This window comes from Miniopterus natalensis, chromosome X (genome assembly GCF_054644295.1).
Source record: "Miniopterus natalensis isolate mMinNat1 chromosome X, mMinNat1.hap1, whole genome shotgun sequence".
Taxonomy (NCBI): Eukaryota; Metazoa; Chordata; class Mammalia; order Chiroptera; family Miniopteridae; genus Miniopterus; species Miniopterus natalensis.
Genome location: NC_142103.1, coordinates 71,232,859 through 71,239,765, shown reverse-complemented (window position 1 = coordinate 71,239,765; position 6,907 = coordinate 71,232,859). Strand labels below are relative to the sequence as shown.

Below are 6,907 nucleotides of genomic sequence, written 5' to 3'. Positions count from 1 at the left end.
TGCTTGCAACTAGAAGAAGGTAGGAGGAGAGGGAGGGAAAAAGGGAGAAAGGAAGAGAGGGAGGGAGGGAAGGCTGGGGGAAAAAGGAAACTGCCCTTCAGCATACAACTGGGTCAAAGTACTATTGTCTCTTCATATAGCCAGCACCTAGTTTTCAGCCTTTATGTGCTGCTGATGTCATCAAAGACTTTCTGTTCTGTGAGCCCCTTTGTGGGACTAATAAGGCTCTTGGGCATCTTTTTTTTTTAAAAAAGATGAATGTTGTGTTTAGTGGTAAAGCTTAGCATGCTCCAGCACCGGGCACGGCCTGGAGTCAAAGCAGCAGAGATGGGTAGGTGACTCCCATGGAGCCTCACATGAGGAAGAAGATGAGGAAGGTGACCATCAAACAGAAAAGCCCCACGGCCTCAGATGGGGCAAAGCCCAGAATGGCATAGGAGAAGGGCTGCTGCTGGACAGACGGGTTCCTGGCATAGCCAATGATCAAACTGCCAAACACTGTTCCAATTCCAGCCCCTGAACCAGCCGTACCCACTAAACCACCAATAAACTTGGCTCCTATGTCAATGTCCTGGGAGACAACACTGGCCTGGAACTCCATGTGGCCACCTGGAGTGGAGAACTGCTGTAGGAAGGCTGTTCAGATGGAATCCCTGGCTGACTCAGGAAGGAGGCAGACACAGGCCTGGTTAGACCCCTGGTACAACAGTGGATCAGAGCCGGGAGGAATGAATAGTGCCCAGGTGGTCTGCATTTTTTCAGTCTCTCAGCTTTAGCTCTAGGTTTCTGGCCTTTGGGCATCTTCAAAGTGATGGAAAGTTTCTTTGTTCAGCAACAACTGGAAGAAAACTTTGGGGAACTATAGGCATAGATGCTCGACTGTTCATCTAGTTTTATTACTTTCATAAAGAGAGAAAGTCTGCACATCCTGTGATTCTTTGCACTGATGTCAAAGTCTCCTTTAATAATTATTCTGGTTCATCCAGTTGCTGGAAGGCCATGTTCAAAAGGTTTGGCATTACAAATGCAGAACCTTATTAAAGGCTGTGAAGCAGGAGGGAGATATGGTTATGGGGTGATCTGAGCTTGATGTCCCAAACTCACTGTTCTCACAATTACACATGCAACACAAAGTACAAGTTTCTCTGTGTGCTGAGAGATTTTATCAAGCCAGTAAGGACAGTTTGGAAAGTTCCTCCTAAAAAATAGATTAAAAAAAAAGACAATATTTCTGTAAGGGTTAATCTTTTTTAAAAAAAATTATGTTTTTATTGATTTCAGAGAGAGGAAGTGAGAGGGAGAGAGAAAGAGAGAAACATCAATGATGAGAGTCATTGATCTGCTGCCTCCTGCACGCCCTCCAACTGGGGATCAAGCCCGCAACCCGGGCATGTGCCCTGACCGGGAATCAAATCTCGATCTCCTGGATCATAAGTCAATGCTCAACCTCTGAGCCACGCCGGCCAGGCTGTGAGGGTTAATCTTTGAATAATGTCCTCATATGAAGCCCTGGTTCCCAGAGATGGAATGAACGCCTGAGGACATAGACATTATTGTGGATGAGGCCCAGCAGCTGGGAATTTCAGGAACTATTCAGCTCTGGTTTCTCCCAGGCAAGGTAATGAAACACTCTTATAGGATTTCCAGCCAGGGTCATATTTGGTATGGAGCAGATTCCACAGTGGAGGGAGCAAAAATTTGAGTGCACTTTGCTTGTCCACACCATTCTCACAAGCGATGGTCTCAGCCTGCTCAACATTTTGACAGAATGACTGTCTCCAAGGCTCCAGAAATTTTCCAACAGCAAGTAGTCTGAGGTATTATGTCCACTCACACTTTGGTTTATAATAGGCTTATTATCACATATCACGTAGTAATTTTATTAGAGCTTTCCTATAGAAAGCAAAACTTGAATCCCTAAGACTTCATTCATTAGTATTCAGAATGCTATTTGAGGGTTTCCCCTCAAAATCATTCTTATAACGTTGGCAAAAGGCCAGCTCAACCTCACCTCTTCACTTATAACTGTGGGTTTTGATTAGGATTCTTTGGTTGCAAGTAACAGAAAGTGGTCCTGGCTACCTTAAACAAAAATGGAATTATTTGAAGGCTGGGGGAGAATTTACAGGATTGAAAGGAAGGCTGGACAGACAGAAGTTCTTCAGCTCCCAAGGGAACTTGATAAAAGCAGAAATTTATTAACAGGTTCTCCCAGATACCACTCCTGGAATGAATGAATGAATGAATATTAATCATTATTTCTGTTTTTGCCTCACTGAATACAAAGCCCTGACACCCCAATAAAAAAATTAGGATGGGACGATTCACAGAAAAGAAAATACAGCCCGGCTTGGCTTGGCTTGGCTCAGGGGTTGAGTGTCGACCTAGGATCCAGGTGATCAGGGTTCGATTCCCGGTCAGGGCACATGCCCGGGTTGCAGGCTCCATCCCCAGTCGGGGGTGTGCAGGAGGCAGCTGATCAATGACTCTCTCACCATTGATGTTTCTATCTCTCTGTCTCTCTCTCTTCCTCTCTCTGAAATCAATAAAGATATATTTTAAAAAAAAAAAAAAGAGAAAAGAAAAGAAAATACAGTGGAGGAATGAGTGTTACAGTAGACTGTGAGAGGTACTAGGTGAACAGAGGAGGTCCCTGCCCACAGGGGGGCACATACACTATCAGGCTGACTCTTCCCTAGGGCAGGACCCAGGTCCCACTTTCCTCTTCAGGGGACCCCATCAAATGATTTGCATAAATTAGCTCCTCACAACAACCCTGTAAAATAGGTATGATTATGCCACATTTGTCCAACAAAGAAACTGAGAGGGGAGGTGGCTGGCCCTGGGTTGTCTAGCTAGGAGGTGGCAGAGCTGAGGCTGACCTCATACTGGTTATTTTCCCTACGTATGCTGCCTTGGCTGCTGTAAATGGTTGTTTAGAGGATGAGTGTGAACTGAGCTGAAATCTAGCCTGTGATCCACTCAACAAGCCTATTGCCCCTTTGTGAGCCTGTGCCTATCCAAAAGAAGGGGCTCATTTTTAAAAAGCTGTCCACCCGAAGGAGTGCCTTTTGCACTACATTCAGAGAATGGCACTGTATGGGCTAGTAGCAGCCTAATCTGCTGCGTCTCCCAGAGGTAGGCATGTGGAAGAGGCAGGTAGGGGTGGCTGGTTAAGGAAGAGACAACATAGGATGAAAGGCTGTTAGCTTGGCAGGGGCGGAGGGAAACAGGTGAAAGATTGCAGGAGGGAAAAAGGCATGCTAGGGGTATAGCCTCTCCCTGGGAATTTCCTCAGGCCTATGTGAGCTTCTTGGTTCAATCTGAGGGCTTGATTTGGGGGGCAGAGAATCTTAGGGTCTCAGTTTTGAGATCTCAATTTAGGGGGGCTCAGTTTATGAGGCTCTCTTGGATGGCTAGTTCTTGGATGTAGATGACTCCAATGTCTTGGCCTCTGAGTTCTCTGGCCTCCTCACCTCAAACCTTGTCCTCTAGCCGCCTCAGCCTCCCACTTCCATGGTCACAGCCTAGCCCTTGAATGTAGCAAACGCAGAACCTCTTGCCCTGGCATTTGTGGCTCAGTTGGTTAGAGTGTCCTCCCATGCTCTGAAGGGTTGCTGGTTCAATTCCTGGTCAGAGTGCCTATAGGAGGCAACCAATCAATGTTTCTCACATCGATGTATCTCTCTCTCTCTCTCTCCAAAATAAATAAAAACATATATATATATATATATATATATATATATTTTTTTTTTTTTTTAAAATGGACCTCCTCCCCAAAACTCAAATTCAAACATACCACTTTCTAATCATTTCCTGGTCCTCTAGCTGAGTTACTCTCATACTTACTCTGCATAAGAATTTTTCAACCATGCCTCAACCTCGAATTTTTTCACCGCACTGCCTTTCACTGCCCCTTACTCCCCTCATGATCTCACGTTTCTCCTTACCTAGTGTGGCACACAGAATTCTAGAAAGGACCCCATGATCTAACCCCTCGTGTTATGCCCTGTATAATCCCCTTTCCTGGAGTATGGGCAGGACTTTTTACTTGCTTTTAACTACCAGAATATACCAAAGGTGATGGGAGATTATCTATCTATCTATCTGGCTCCATCTTGCTAACACACAAAGAACTTAACTACTAGCCTTGAGGAGGCAAGCTGCTATGCTGGGAGCCGCCTATGGAGAGGGCCACATGGTAGGGACCTTGAGGGAAATCCTAGGATCTAAGAGCCTCAGTTCTACAATCACAAAGAACTAAATTCTGCCAACAACCCCATGGCTTGGAAGAGAGTGTGAAATAATATGTGGTCTCATATGAGACTGCAGTCCAGGCCAACATCTCTATTGCAGCCTATGAGCCTCTGAACAGAGAACCCAGCTAAGCTGTGCTTGAACTTCGAATACATGGACACTGTGAAATAATAAACATTGTTGCTTTAAGTTGCTAAGTTTGTGATACTTTGTTACGTAGCAATAGAAAATGAATACACCCAGCTTAGATTTCATTATACATCATTATAATTATTCCTTTGCAAACATCCTTACTGTTCTAGCCTTTGTGGCTGACAGAACCTAAAGTGACCCTCAGTGACTCCCACCACCTGGTGTTCATGCCCCGTGTGATCCCCTCCCCTTAAGCATGAGTGGGAGCTGTGACTTTCTTCTAGCCAACAGAATATGACAAGAGTGATGGCATGCCACTCTCTCTTTTTTTTAAATATATTTTTATTGATTTCAGAGAGGGGAAAGAAGAGGGAGAGAGAGAGATAGAAACATCAGTGATGAGAGAGTCATTGATCGGCTGCCTCCTGCACGCCCCCGACTGGGGATCGAGCCTGCAACCGGGGCATGTGCTCTGACCAGGAATCAAATCGCCATCTGCTAGATCCTAGGTCGATCCTCAACCCCTGAACCATGCACGGCCAGGCAGCATGCCACTCTCGTAAGACTCCATCTTAGCAGACTAGAGTTAGAGAGATTCTTTCTTGCTAGCTTTGAAGAAATAAGTTGCCATTTTGTGAAAGGGCCTATGGAGAGGGCCATGTGGCAAGGAACTTGGCTCCCAGCAGCTGAGGGTCATCCTTGCCTGAAAGCTAGCAAGAAAATGAGGAGCTCAGTGCAACAGCTTCAAGGAGAAGACTTCTTCCAACACCCCGAGGGAGCTTGGAAGTGGACATTTCACCTAGCCAAGACTCTGATGAGATTGCAACCCCAGCTGACATATTGAAACCTGATGACACCCTGAAGGAAAAGACCCAGCTAATTTGTTCCCAAACTTCTCATAGAAACTGTGAGATAATAAATGCAAGTTGCCCAGCCAGTGTGGCTCAGTGGTTGAGCATCGACATAGGATCCAGGAGATCGAAGTTCGATTCCCGGTCAGGGCACAGGCCCAGGTTGCGGGCTCGATCCCCAGTCGGGGGCGTGCAGGAGGCAGCCGATCCATGACTCTCTCATCATTGATGTTTCTATCTCTCTCTCCCCCTTCCTCTCTCTGAAATCAATAAAAAAAAAAAAGAAAAGATATATTTAAAAAAACTCCAACAAGTTGTTTTAACCCTCTAAGTTTGTGGTAATTTGTTATATAGTATAGAAATCTAATACAGCCCACTATCTTGTCTTTCTACTGGCCTGGCCAAGCATAGCTCAGGTTAGCCCCATGCCCTGCCTACGCCACATGTATATCAGAGTAACTGAATGTTATTAGAGAAAACAAAAGACCACATGAGTCAGTTGATTTCACTCTAAGTTATTGATTTTGAATTCCATGAACTCTTCCTGCTACTGCCTATTTCAAGACATAGGTTACACATTTCTTTCTCCACTTCACCTCCCAGTCACTTTTCAACCAACTTCAGTCTAGTTTCGTACGACTCCATGCAACCCGATCTTGCTAAAGTCATCAGACCTCATGTTGTCAAATCCAACAGACCGGTACTTTTCTTTTCTCATCCTACTTGTCCTCTCAGTGGCATCTGACACAATCAACCAGTCCCTCCTTCTTGAAACATGTCTAGTTCTTCTCATTTTCCTTTGTTGACCTCTAAATGTAGGCATTCTCTAAACTTGTAGACTCATTTGCCCCCTTTCATCTCCACTTTAATATCTCACAGGCACCTCAAGTTGAACATGTCTAAAACAGAAATCCTGATATTTCCCCGAAGTCTGTCCTCCTGCCACCATCCTCTGTAGCAATTTCTAAACTAGAAAGCTGAGCCTGGCCTGTGTGGCTCAGTTACTGAGCTTCAACCCATGCACCAAGACGTTGCTGGTTTCACTCCCAGTAAAGGCAGCCAATAGATGTTTCGATCTCTCTTTCCCTCTCTCTTCCCCTCTCTTTAAAATAAATAAAAAACTGCCCAGCCGGGTGTGGCTCAGTGGTTGAGCATCGACCTAGGATCTAGGTGATCAGGGTTCGATTCTCGGTCAGGGCACATGCCCGGGTTGCGGGCTCGATCAATGACTCTCTCATCATTGATGTTTCTATCTCTCTCTCTCCCTCGCCTTTCCTCTTTCTGAAATCAATAAAAGATATATTTAATAAGTAAATAAATAAATAAACAAACAAATAAATAAAATAAATAAAAAACATTTTTTAAAAAACTTAAACCAGCCCGGCCAGGCGTGGCTCAGCGATTGAGCATCGACCTAGGATCCAGGCCATCAGGGTTCGATTCTTGGTCAGGGCACATGCCCGGGTTGCGGGCTGCAGTTGATCAATGACTCTCTCATCACTGATGTTTCTATCTCTCTCTCCCTCTCCCTTCCTCTCTCTGAAATCAATAAAGATATATTTTAAAAAAACACAAAAAAACCTAAACCAGAAAGCTGAGAATCATCCCTTTCGCTCACTTCTTCCACACTCAGTAGTGGTACTTATTACACAGTACTATTGCTTTTA

At 45.0% G+C, this 6,907-nt stretch overlaps 1 pseudogene; it reads right to left on the bottom strand.

The window, feature by feature from the left end:
- Nucleotides 1-352: 352 nt before the first annotated feature.
- LOC107538826 (ATP synthase F(0) complex subunit C1, mitochondrial pseudogene) lies at nucleotides 353-754 on the bottom strand (annotated as a pseudogene).
- Nucleotides 755-6,907: the final 6,153 nt, after the last annotated feature.